The 14,388-nt window shown below is 38.5% G+C and overlaps 1 protein-coding gene and 1 non-coding gene across 2 annotated transcripts in view; both read left to right on the top strand.

The window, feature by feature from the left end:
• Window positions 1-14,388, top strand: part of LOC129719003 (headcase protein-like) — a 130,079-nt gene that overhangs the window by 45,155 nt on the left and 70,536 nt on the right. The gene's annotated exons all lie outside the window — the stretch shown is intronic.
• On the top strand, window positions 3,141-3,263 carry LOC129719234 (U5 spliceosomal RNA). Its single transcript, XR_008727158.1, has one exon. It is a non-coding gene; the product is annotated as a U5 spliceosomal RNA (small nuclear RNA).

The raw sequence follows: 14,388 nt of genomic DNA, 5'->3' as shown, positions 1-14,388 counted from the left end.
TGCCCAAACAAGCAGAAGTAATTGAGTTTTACGATTATGCGACCCTGCGAGCTGCTTCTGTTGCCGTGCTTACCAACGCGAGATGACCAAAGTTGTCCATCTTCGTTGGTTGTGTTCTTTGTGAGCACCGAGGCGGCGGGGACGAGGGTTGTGGGAGGTCAACTCGGAAACGTTGCGGCGGATCCTGAAACAAAAAACAAACAAAAAAAAACTGCTACTGTAATGGATGCTTAAATTTTCAATAAAATAAATGAATAAATAAAGCGAACTGACTTGAGTTGGTCCGTGTTTTCGGTGTGAGTTTACTTCTCCGGGTTTTCCTTGCGGGCGCGGCGGCGAACCCATTAGAGATAAATGCAACACGACGTTTTTGACAAGATACAATCTAAAGTGAGAGTGTTTTGTGTTCGTTCCGTTCCTTTCGGACGACTGCGAGTTCCTCACTTATATTTTGTGTTTTGCTCCCGTTTCGTTCGGTAGTGGGGCTGGGAAGAAGGAGGTTTCTTTCACTTACGGAAATGAGAAGCAAAAGAAGATAACAAGAGTGGAAGCTTCGCTTCCCAGCAGCAGTCAACGTGGCGGAAGTGCAGTACTTCTTGGCTGTAGTTTCGCTATGACTTTCATTGTTGCTCTGATCTTCGGGGTGCTGCGCAAGGAGAGGAAATTGATGTTACTTTTTAGTAATTAGAATTTAGTGTGTTGTTGTGGTGGTGGGTGAACTACGAGAATAGCATAACAGCGTACAGATATGATGGATGTATGCTATGTAGCATCTCGGTTGACGTGAAGATCGTGTAGATAAAGTTATTTTTAAAGTTTGTCAAAGTAACAAGGAGACGCTTGGGATTAACCGTCATCCTATCTCGCTTCGTACATCCTCGCCGTATACTCCGAGGACAGAACGAGTCAAGTCAGTTGAGCAAACACTTTCCGACTTTGTTCACCCGGAACAATTCAATTACCGCGACAACGAGCCCGCAAACGGTCGACACGACCGAAAGCGTGCATAGTTCGGGACGTCCTTATCTCTCATTATGCGATAGTTTTCCAGCGCGTTTCGTTTTTCCTCTCCACACTTAATTATTCCTACGTGCAAACGACATTGTTACTGTACCGCTTTCTTCACCACAATGCCCTTCTAGTCCGACATCACTCAATGCCAGTCGTTTCCTTTCGGTTACAGGACGAGTGGAAGAATTTCTTCACTCCAAACAAATGACGATTCTGAGTGTTTTGCTTCTTTCGTCGCTAGAAGACGAGACGGTAGACGACAACAATGGGCGCCATTGTCGTTGTTTGCCTTGCTGAGGCAGTTGTCACGCTATCGGATAATAAATTTAATGTCCTGGAACGATTTCACTCTCCGTTCGGATGGGCCGTCGGTTGGCTAAGGAACTCGTAAAATTAACGGCACTCGCTGACCTGTGCTGAAGTGGGTACCCTTTCTCCGTTGATCCTCGTGTCGACGTCGTGAAGCTCAGCGAACGTGCTCCAGAGTCAAACGTTTTTTCATTCTTTGAAAAAAATTTAAAAAAATAAAATTCCAACCAGTGAAGGATGAATCACCACCGAACGCCACGCCCTTCCCCTGCTTTCACATCCTCGTCCGCTTTTGTCAAGAAGGGAGGCAATACGCACACGCATACGCACGCATCTTTCTGGAAGCTTCCTTCCTTGTGCGATAGACGATGCGAAAGAGCAGGATAACTGGTGGGACGAACTGCGGAGGAGAAGAATGTGCAACGGAAAACATAACGAGTGCGGAAGGGAGGAGTCACCCGTGCCCGGGGTGGTGAATAGGGGGCTGGGAAACAATTCCTAACGATGATGTGCGTGGTACGCAATAAAGGCGCTGGCAGATGGTCGGACGAATCCACGTGGTATACTGCATCAAGGGGTCTCTAGCCCGCATGTTCTCTAGTACATCGTTGCGTCGAAAGGGATTCTGGCTGCCATGGCAACAGCAGGCAGTAATTCAAGGGAAGGGTCCGGGTTCGGTGATTCGCAGATGAGATCAATAGGGGGAAACGCAATAATCTATCTACGGAAGATGGAGCGGCTGGAAATCCTGATTCAGCTTACTTGCAGCTTTCAGGCGTTTTAGATTAATAGGTTTATTTCATTTGTAGCATCTGCTATCATTCAGGTGCGATAATCGAAAGAAAATGGTGGTTTTGGGTTGTCATAAAAGAAGATTCTCCATAATTTCTTTCCAAAATTTAAGAGAAGAATTCTATTTTGTAGATTGTGGAAAGTATTTTATTTTACGAACTAATTTCATTATTGTCATATGACTTACATTTTAAGTTTAGTAAAGCGGGCAATGTATGCAGTTTGCGAGGATGCGAAAATGAACGGGAATAGAAGGTGTGACTTTTAGGCTTAGAAAAATTTTTTCCCTCGTCCAGACGGGACACGAACCCGCAAAACAGTCCCGTCTGGACGAGGGAAAAATTTTTTCTAAGCCTAAAAGTCACACCTTCTATTCCCGTTCATTTTCGCATCCTCGCAAACTGCATACATTGCCCGCTTCACTAAACTTGAAAGTATTTTATCTTTTTTTTATAAGTTTGTTCAAGATGAATTAGAAGCAACCGTAAATTAGGCTGCATTTTGTCGAAACCACTCCTTAAGGAATTCTTTGTTCTCATGCAGCCTGAAATGATCTCTTGAAAAACTCCACTGGTCAAGTTCAGAACTTTTTTGCGCTTGTCAATGCAAACAAAAAATGCTCTAGTAAAAAGTTCTAAAACTCTTAACTATTCTTCATTCTTCGGTCCAGTACCGAATAACAATCACTGCTTTGAAACAAAACGAATGTCATTTTCCAAAGGACAGTTGTGACTTAGCTGCGCTGATCCTATATCCTACTCATATTGCTAAATCCTGCATAGGTAAAAGCACGAAAAAACTTTGCGAATATCAACCGTTGATTTAAAGCTCTGTTCAGTCCAATTCACGTAGGTAGGGTAAAAGTAACACATTCTTCGCAGCAAGAGGAGAGCAGATGATTCCTATTGTATTCCGTTTGCAGGCAGTTTCTATCCTACCGACAGAGTCGCTTTGGCGGAACGAGTGTGAACAATCGCTAGCGCAGAAGGACATCGGTGGAAGACTCCTCGGTCGCTGCGCTGCATTCGTCACTCTGATCACTCTTCAGTTGTCGAATAAATCTTTCGCCTTTTACTAAAGATTTCCGTGGAGAGGGATACTCTAATGAGTCTGAAATAAATTTTTTGTGCGTCTCGATCCTTAACTGGACCGAGCAATTATCGTTCTGTGAACTTTTACATTAAATTAGAATGTGGTCAAATGTCTGTTGGTCATCACTAGATTTGCGTTCGTGTGTTGTATCGGAAAAAAATAATTGGTTCGCTTTATAAATGAAAATGGTGCCTCGATACTTCAATCCATGCTTAAGCACTATTGCACGCATCTTTTGCTTCGGACAAATAACCTGAGCACATACAGTTTACTAAACGTTATCACTATTGTTTTGCCATGATATGCCTACAGTTAAATAGACCCAATTTGCATCTAAATCATTCATCCTTATAGGATTTCAGTTACTTCAACATTTGTCGCATTTAAATCAAACCAATATTTTTCTCCTACAGGAATGCGATTTTTTTGTTTGTTAGGGAATTAGAATTAAGTTGTCCATTGATGTGAACTTTTGTAATAAAAGCGAAGCGAATGCGATTTATGTAGCTTTCCTACAATTCGCAACAGAATATTTTTTCACAAGATATTAGTTTTCAATAAATTTCTACGACTGACATTTTGACATTTTTGCTAATACAAACATGAAGAAATCTGAAACGTCTCTAAAATAGACAAAATTATGAAAAAAATGACACTACACTATGAAATGCTTTTTAAAAACTACAAAATTCAACTAGACACCGCAAACAAAAATTTTAATGACAATGATAATTGTTTATAATTCAGCTCATAATTACCTTGAAGCATTTACAGAACTAGAAAAAGATAAAAAATATGCTCAAATTTTGTTAAAACTCTCTGTGAATGAATTTCGAAAGTTGGACTTTAATTGGAGATCTGTATTGATCTTGAAGCAAAAACTTTTTAAGGTTGAACGACCTAAATTCTTTTTAATAGTTAATAAAATCTCGTGAAAAAATTCTGAAACCAGGAAAGCGGGGTTAGGAAATAAGCTTATTGTTGAGACCAGAGAGACGAAAAAAAGTAGCAATAAAATAGTCCCTGTAAAGGATTAACAATACAGTAATCACCCGATTATATCAGTACCCGATTTTATCTGCCTCCGATTTTATCACATTTTTCACCCGATTCTATCATTATAAAACATTTCATTAAAAAAATGTCAGGGTGAACTGATTTTTAATACGCTTCAATTTTTTAGATTTTTTTCATAACCCAGTGTAGAATAACATCATTCTGGATGTAGTTTACATTAAAAATTCAACCGATGCACTATGTTACATTTTGCTGTTTTCGTGCGAATAATTGAATAGTGATACTAATGTTTATTATAATCGGAGAAGTTTCAAAATATTTGAAAACGCATCTTTTGATGTAGAAAGCTGGGTGAACAATCCTCCTAAAAGTGAGATAGAATATTTACTTTTTCATTAGGTAAAGATAGACGCTTGGTGTCTTAGGCAAAGTATTAGGTGATCTCAAAACAAGAAACTTTACAGAAGACATCATGTTTCTATCTCTTACATATTGCAAGCAACATAAAGTTTTCTATGAGAAGGCATTGAAAATCGTTATTTACATTTTAGGATTTTTCTGGTTGCAATATGTGAGAGATATCAGCTTGCTGTCTTCGGCAAAGTTTAGTGTTGTGAGAACATCTAATATTTTGCTGATGGTACTGCGCTACAAAAAAGCAAGTAATTCATTTTACTAATTCAAACAAAAACATGAACTAATAAAAAACTTAATTGTAATTTATTTGCAACTTTACATCAATTTAGGTTTTTTATTTATTTAGATTTGTTCAGAAAAGTTTTAGGCAACTGAATTATCTATCCAAAAAAATGTTTTAAAAAAATAGTGATGATCAATTTTTTATAGTCACTTTTTGTTTTTGAATTTTTTTTTCAGTACAGGATCTCATATTGAATTTTTTAAATATTTTTTATAAAAGCTCAGACAGTTTTCTCGAATTCATCCCTTGACAACTTTTCTCTATCTTTTGTCGTTATTCAGATATATCGATTTATAAAAAAACAACTGCAGCTTTTTTCATATGTTTGTACAGATAAGTTTTCCAAAAAAAAAATTAAAATCACTGATTTTACGTATTTAGTTATTGATTTGACATCTTCAATAAAAAAAAATTTAAAAATTTTCCGATTTTATCACTTTCCCTATTTTATCACGCCAAAAATCATCAGGGTGTGATATAATCGGGTGATCACTGTATTATTATTATTTATTTTAAAGACACTTGTATTGACAATACCAATATAAAAAAAAATTTCAAAACTGAGTCTAGAAAAGCAAAAAAAAAAATGCCAAAATTGATTCTCAAATAAATTTTAAACTGCCAGATCCAGTAAATTATTTAAAAAACTCTTCTATTCAGCTAAAAATGACTACTTTTGAAATCGGCGAGAGGAAAATCAAGTCAAAAATGAGAAAAAATACACATTTAGCTGAAAATTGCTCAATGCCGGTCAGATGAGTAATCTGAAAAAGAAATCTTAAAAAAAATCCAAATCAATTATAAAATATCCATACATACATTCAAAATTGAATTTCAAATTTGTAGAAATAATTTTGATATTTTATAATTTTTTCAAATAACCACTAATTAAGTTTAATATCCGTAATAAAGCTTTAAAACAGGTATTAAAGTTTCTCAAGGTATGAAATGATAGAAAATGAATTCAAAGAACTGTCGTTTTCGAAGCTCAGGAGCAGCCAAAATTATTCTGAGTTAAATCCAAAATTTATGAAAAAAACATCTGAAGGCTTGAAACAGCAGACATTTACTCTACGAAATGCCGAAAACTTTACCCAGAAAGAGTACAAAGTCACATATATCAAAATGCTTTAGTCAAACAGTTTAGTTGAACCAGTTATTAATTTGTGAAAGCCTGAAATGACAGAAAATTATTCCGAAGAACGGCTACTTAGGAAGTATAAAAAATTGATGTTGAAATATTCTGAAAACATGATGCACAGAATGACTATAAATCATATGTTGAGTTTAGCTGATTGATTTGGTAAAAAAGTACAACTAAAGTGACAATTTTCTACAATCGATTTTCGAAGCTCGGCTTCACTAACTGGTATCCTTTCTTAATGCAATTAATGAGTGGAACTGTAGGAAAGCAATTAAAAATAAAACAAATGCTTAAACGAAAATTAACCAAAATAACTCTTGTAATAGTTGCAAAGAAACGCTTCATTTGACACGTAGTCTCAGCGCCAATGACGTATGACACTGCATGTTTTTTTTCCAATCTGAGCAATTCCATAAGAAATGTCCCATTTTTGGTCCAGTTTGGCTGAAACTTTGCCCAGATTTTTCTATGGGCTGAAGATGTTATTATGTGCTTTTAATTTTTGATTGAATCACGACTAAAGTTGAAGTGAATGTTACACATATTTTTGGAGTCAAAACATAATCGGTGTGACGTCTTTGATAAGTTGCAGATAAAAATTTTGTCTTTCTCAAATTTTTAATATACAGGGGAAATTTTTTTTTTCAACAAAAAAAAATCAAAAAACAAATTTAAAATTATCTTAAAGTACTTGTTAAAGAAATTTATTTTACTTTTTCAAAACTACAAAGGTGAACTAAACATTGATGATTGATCTGATCATAAAACATGAGAAAAAAGTTAGTTTTTCAAAAAAAAAGCAATTTTGTCCCTCTAGGAAATATATACATTGTGAGACAAAAAAAAAACATGAAAACAACACAACAATTTAATTATAACTTTAATAGGATCAGGAACTACTAAGCCTGGGGATGCTTGTGTTATATTTTTTTCTTCATTTCAATGCAAAATATATGACGAAGGAAAACTTTGCCGAAATAGTCCCACACCCATCGCGAAAACCCATTTTTTTAAAACTGATATTGAAACGCCAAAAAAAAAACGAATTACAGTTGAAACTTTTAAAGAAACGGATGCTCTAAATTTATCAAATATTGTCTAAAATTTAAACAATAGTTCATACATTCGCCAAAATAAAAAGCCTGGGTATTTCACCTTTTTATATTTTGGAATTGTATAGTTTCAAACATAACGGGGTTAAAATTGTTGACTGGTGATAAAATATGAACAGGCTTCGTTTTGCTCATCTTGGTCTTAAAGAGAAAAAGTTCTTTGCCCTCTCCATTTTACGTTCAAGTGCATCATAGCATCTGTTGTTGAGGGTACGAAGAGTGATATATTCTCTTGTGAATAAACGGTCTTAAGGTGAAACGGGCTTTTTTATGTACAATTTTGAGGTTAGATATTTTACACTTAACGATTTTCAGCGTAAAAATCTCAGCTTCCACCTAATGAATAGCGCTCGAATTGCTACGCTATCCATGCGTCAGTGGTGCAAACAATCGACCAAAGTTACACACACGTAATTTCATTGAATTTCGATAAAATTATGTTGCAAACTTTGGGCAAAATTCGAGCACGGAGTTTCACCTTAGTTCGAAAGAGCAATTAAACTCTAGTAAATTGATCATCCGCGCACGCAAGATGAGTGAAATGAATTGCTCAGTGTACATCTGAGAATTGCGTTACTGGTCTTATCGCTTTCGGGTGCGATAAAACAGTGTAAATTCGGACGTTCTGCAGAATACGCAGTCCCTTGGTGAGTTCTGAATCTTCTTATAATATAAAATTTAAAATCTGTAGGATGTGGTTTGTTTACCCAATTGTTTACCCTTCATACGCGATGATTGTGCGAAAATGAACTGTGCGACTCAAATGCTCTTCGACCAAATGTGGGTAGTTGCTCAATATGTGTGAGAGAAAGTCTAGTTCTCTCAGGCGTTTGATAGGTAGAGAAGGTATTGTGAGCAAAAATCAAGAGAATGGATGAAGCCTGCATATGACACTGATATAAACATATTATTAATGTTATTTACTTGTAGAGTGAGACATTCTCCTTCTTTAATTTTACAGTTGGTTTATATGTGACCACATCTTGAATTTTAATCATCCAGTTTAATGAATCCTGTGCCAAAATACATAGACTTTTCAATACCCGCGATTTCACTGGTGATATTATGTATGATATTTGAAATAAACTCCGTTCTTAAGAATTTTTTCTTGCAGGTTTATTTTAATTCATGGTGATTTTCGTCTGTTGCATTCGACTTTTAGGTTTGACCAATTTTTATTAAACGAAACAGTTCTAGCGCGTAAAATAATAACTAAAATTTGATTGGACTTGAAGCAGAGTGATCAAATGTGATTTTATTCAATCTTTTCTGAAATGCAATTGAATTTAAAATGGAATGAATTGAAGGTAAAATTTGCAAAAAAAAACTTCGAGGATGATTTTGAGTAGAGGAATAATAACCAAGAAATCAGTCAAATTTGTTTTGAACTTTATTGATAATTCATAACAATTCTACATCTGCTCACGGGAAAACTCAGTTTAACAAAAAGGTTTTTTTTCAGTCTTAACGGTGGATCAGAAAGCTACTATGCTTCACTTACCCTTCCTCAGGGGATCTACAAATTTATTAAAACAATTTATATTAACAGTATATTTTTCTGAAAAAACTTACATTTTTTTTAAAACACTCACATAAAGTTGCACCGTTTTTCGTTCAGCCTATAAAACAATATCGCACGCTAGCCTGGGGGCTAATGCGGTCTCGATCAACTAGATTAGTTGAGAGAATTCGTTATCGATATTGTTTTTGGCACATTTTCCATGTTGTAGGATAAGTACAACGCTACACCGTGCCCCAGTGCTGAGTCGAGAAAATTTCTAGCTCGATATCACAACCGTGTGGGAGAGCTAGCCGACCGACATCGCTAACCACAGAACCACGGGGACCACTAAGCTTATAAAGTTTTACGATAGGTTGTCATAGCTATCAGAGTACCTTTATTAAAACGTTAAAGTTAGTTCAAGCTTTAGGACTATCTACCAACTTTGTCCATATTAAAAAGCACGATGCGTTGGTGGATTCAATTTGTTTTCTCGGACTTTGTTAGCAATGTTAGTGTTTTTTGGAAAGAAAAATCACTAATTATATGAAATGATTGAAGAAATTTGTAGATCCCGTGAGGAAGGCCAAGTCCAAAGGCCGAAACGTCGGAGATAAAACATAGTAGCGTTTTGATCCACCGTTAAAAATGAAAAAAGCCGTATTTCCCAACTATATCAAGAGAAATCTTGATTTCAAGGTTCTAGGGCATACATTTCAGAATAATCATTATGCGACTCGCGCAAAATCACCGAAAAACATTCAAAAACTCATCCAAGTCATCCTCAACCAGAATGTGTTTGTTGGCGTTGTTACAATTATGATTTTTTTAACACTGACTTACTTCCCAAATCGACTCAAGTATCTTATATGTTTGGCTTAGTAGCTTTAGTTTAGTTCAAATGTTGCTTTAATGGAGTGATTGGTGAAGAATGAATTTCAACCAATTCTGTTTTTTGGAGAAATGTGGGTGGGTTTTGAAACATCAAAAGGGTTTCAACTTCAAATTTCATCGTCGATGTTTTTCTTTCAAATGTTTCTCCACGAAAAAAAAAATCATTAATAATACGATTTTCAAGTCGCTTGAAAAGAAGGCACTAGATTGGGTAGACTTGATTGGTGGATCAAGCACAGATAAGGAGCAGAAAATTTAAAAAAATATTTATAAGTTGGTACGATTATTTTGTGAAAGTCGCAAGTTAAATTCACGCCTTTTTTTTGAGTCCAGGTGACTTTTCAACTAACTACGGTTTTGGTATGGTTTTTGTTAAGCGTGACCGACGAAATTAAGAGAAAATAAAATAACTGTGACGCTTAGCAAACATTAGACTTGCTAGAAATCAGACTCAGGCTCTCCCTACGTAACTCTTCCTTCACGCTAAATTCTCTGCAAAACGCCGATTTGCTCTTGACAAAATAAGTCTGTTTTTTAATATAAAACAGGTCAGAAACAGACGATACTTGGCAAAAAGAATGAGGCGTGGTATCGTAGAGCAGTAGTAAGCGTAACAGTAAGGATGAAAACGTATGCGTGCAAGTAACAATATAATCATGTGTAGCAATATTGGTACATCTAATAACAGAAGAGCTCTGCATTTTTCCTAGAGTTTGTATAAAGTTTTCAAAAAATGTTTCCAAAAAATGTTACTTCAATATAAAGCCAAAAAAAGTTTCACACTAAAAAAACTATAAACCCTTTAATTCGTACCTAGATGAATTTCAACGAATTTTTATTTGCTTTCAAAACTATTTAATTTTTAGGTAATCCTAGTAGATTCTTGTCATGAATTATATGAATTGCTTTTAAGATTATTTAATTTAATAGGTTTCAAATTACTTGTTTCCAGTTTTTTGTCGGATTGCTTTATTCTATTATGATTTAATTCATTCACTACGTCATTCGACTTTCCGTTCTCACAATGGAAACATTCAGTCCAGCCATGTTTCGCAAATCATTCTGCTAGGTATGCACCATAGGAACCATCACCGTCCGGCACAGTCTCCAATTACTTGCCGCCGTGACCTAACTGGACCGCACTTCCATTTACGTTCCTCGTCTCCGTTGGATCGCTGGAACGCAGACGATCTGGAAAACGACTATTGCCCAATAAATTTTCAATGTTTTCTCGCTTCGTTTCATAATATTTCTTCCTCCCACCGCGCGCGGCACACTGCACCGGGGGCTTCCGGTTGCTCTCTTTCTTGCTGGCTGCTGCAAACTGTCAAGCGGAAAATTTGCATATAAATTCTGCAGCACCCCCGCCCTCCCTCTTCACCCATGGCCAAACTAAGTTCAAGCTGGCGCTGCTGCTGTTGAAAGCTGCTGGTCGCACTTTCTTCTGGTCCCGGATCAGTTTTTCGCTTTTTATTCTTCTAGCGTTCCTCCAGTAACCCTCAGGACGCTCCGAATGGGCGATGGGGCGGGCTTTATCTGCAATCCCATAAAATGTTATAGTATGTTAAAAAGTTAGTTTAAGGATAGATCAAAACGAGCGAAAATGGCGCTTTTGATGTTGCGTTTTTCCGCACCACCCGAATTGGTGGGTGGAGCTGCGGCAGCTATTATTTAAGTGCGCTCCCGAGCAGCGCTCTGGTAACAGATTGAAATTGATCCCCGGGAATCGTTTATTTATTCAAAATGGCTCTCTGCGTACTTTTTTCTTGGTTGCTTCTTGCGTTGGAGGTCCTTCTGTGCATTCAGGGGATAAACATTTATTTTTATGGACTTTTTTGGACCCTATTCGATATGGTACAGCTAGGGGAAGGGGGGCAACATCAGCATGTGTTTGTCGGGAATAAAAGTAAATTGTTATTGAAAAGTAAGAAGGCTGACCGTCGTCGTCGCCGGTTCGTTGGACAAATTCAGTCATTAGATGGTGAGCGATGCGCTCATCGCTGAGGGGCGGCGGCGGCAGCGTTAACTCAAGTGGTAAATATTTAGTTTTCACTCCAGGACCGGTTGGAATTGCGGAATTTCTACCTTAAAGCCGGTAGCTGTAGAAGAGTTTGTTTTACCGGTGAAAAGAGGAAAGGGGGTGGTAGGTTAAAGTTTTGCGTTCGATGACGCGAACGCGCACGCAGAAGCGGGCTGCATTCCTCTTTCGCTACCGGAGGACAAAGTTTATCGCTTTATCTAAGCAATGAACTCCCAAGTGAGATAGTGCGGACGGACGAGACGGGAAAGTATTGGATTGTTGGTGTTCAACTGGTATTTATTTGCTTTTGAAAAGTTTAACATAAACTTAGCGGAGGCAGGAAAACTTTTTGCACTAATTGCGACGTCTCGGAATGTTTACTGCAATAAAATTAAGCACCGAATCGGGTCCAATACAGCAGTTTAGAACTCCATCGGTCAGTATTCCTTTGACCTTTTCCGATTGCATATTCGCCGCGAAGGTCCTCCGGTTCGGTAGTGGTGAGAAACCAACCATCTCAACTGTTGTGTCTCGAGCGACGAGCGATATTTCACTCACAGCCCTCCGTTGTCTCGGCTATTGTCCTGGATCTGTCTCTGGCCTAGTACCGGTGTGCCTTGACTTTTGTCGAAGCCTATACTGATATAAATCTGCACCGTGTCAACCGCATGCCACTCAGCCTCTTCATCACCGGTCTCGGGTACCGGCGGCGGCGTAGATCACGCGATATCGGCATACCGATATGGATGACACATGGATAGGTCTGCGAGACATATGCATTCTAGTTGCCCACCTCAATTTGCCTACCCGCTCTGCGACCCGCACACCACTCCAATCGCTCCGTCCGAGGCTGTCAACACGATAGAGGTCCCAAGTGTTCTACGGCCAGCGCTGCGGACCGTTCGCAGAGTACACCGCGCGCTACCTTGTAGTCGGTCAGTGCACTCAGCGTTTGCGTTTTGTGCCATTATTTGCTTAGCCGTTTACTGCACCAACCGTCTCCGGTTCTCCGCTCATATCTGCACTCTCACCCGCCCGCGAAGATTAGACCGCAGCTTGTGACTGCGTGTCGTATGCGTTCACGTAGATGGGTATGGGTTTACTTGCTTATACTTCTAATAAATTCCATCCTTAATCGTACATTATCGACTGCAACGCTGCTGCTGCTGTTGCATCGCTAAACCGGAGAATGTGGAACGTGCGATAGTTTGCGAATCGATGAATGATTCTTCACTGCAGTGCACGAATCACTAGCCGTCCCTAGGATCCCTTGTCAGGATTAAGGTCATCGCTTCTTGCTGTCAATCATAGTTCGTCAGATCGCAATCGGATTACATAATCATTGCCCCCGTGGCAGAAGGCTGCGCTTTAGCGCGCACATCTTTGTTGCAAACTGATTAATGATCTTCCCTTCCACATTTTACTTACTCAACGTAAATTAATGACCGGCGGCGGAACGCGAGGCCCCACTCATTTCGAGCGATCAATTTGTGTTGTGCCCCCCGAGCCGAGCAGAGCCGCATTCGATTTTAGAGGTTAGGAGTGTTAATGTTGAGGGTCCTCCGGCCAATAATCCGGCCGGCCATCGCCGTGATCGTTCGGCACATTGGAACAGCTGATCAACTGGAAAACCAGACGGGCTGCTGCTGCTGCTTTTGCTGCCGGTCGGTCGCCGGTTATTTACATTTCGCGAACCATTTGAAATGTGCATAAAATAGCTTTTATTTATACGCGCGCTCTTCTCTGCTGGTTATCGTTTGCTGCTCTTTTTCTTCTGCTTCTCTTGGCTTGCGCTTCGATTCTCGTTTATTATCGGGCACAAACACGCAGCCACACAACACATACTGCACACGCAGATTCCGCTCGCACGCCGGTTTATTTATACACTTTCCACCCGTGGTGGGTTTAGTACACAGATGCGGTCGCGATAGGCGGGAAAGGGAGGGGGCGCGGCAGCTTGTTGTGCAGATGGAGTAATTAATCTCACTTTGTTTCCACTTCATTTGGTTGGATGCCAAATTTGCGGACGAGTTCTCTTCGGGCACCGCGCGCGCGGAAGCGTATGCCGAAGGAGTGTCACCGGATGTGCGCGCCGATGTGGGGCGAGTTGGTGATTATGGACGACGCAAAATAATCGACTGTGCGGTTGGCAATTTTTCTTCCGAAATTTTGAATAATAGAATAAAGTTTCACAACAGATGAGCGAAAAGGTAGTCTATGCACCATTTTTTTCATTAGAATGTTGTTTTTCTCTTCAGATATCTATAACTTTTCATGTTAAAAACTCTTGTAGGAAATCAAAACGTTTGGAAGTGTTTGTTGCTATCAATTGTTTTTTGTTTTGTGATTTTTGTGAATCAACCAGACGACATTAGATGAAACACCTATATCAACCTGGATTGATTTTTAAAAAGAGCTGATTTCTGCATATATTCTACTATGTACTTCCACTACATTAATCAGCATTATTAACAAATATTTCACACTGTCATGGGCAACCCACTTCCTACAGCGCCTGCAGATTTAGTTACGGAAATATTACTACGAGTATTAGACTTCAAGCTACTTCTCTTCTAGAAATATATCTACGATCTATGTCGAAGCGATGTCGATAATTTCATTTCAGAGTTCGTCAAAAGGCAAATTTTGATAACATTAGCTTTTATCTAGAAACAAGGTGGGGACTTGAACGTTTTTCCTCCTGCGTGCATGATGGGAAAAATTATTGTAGCTTTTGCAAATCTTTCCGATTCCGATAGTTTTAGCACCAAAGATTCAGCAACTTATTAACTTTCA

This window comes from Wyeomyia smithii, chromosome 1, assembly GCF_029784165.1.
Source record: "Wyeomyia smithii strain HCP4-BCI-WySm-NY-G18 chromosome 1, ASM2978416v1, whole genome shotgun sequence".
Taxonomy (NCBI): domain Eukaryota; kingdom Metazoa; phylum Arthropoda; class Insecta; order Diptera; family Culicidae; genus Wyeomyia; species Wyeomyia smithii.
This window is presented reverse-complemented; position numbering and strand designations above follow the sequence as displayed.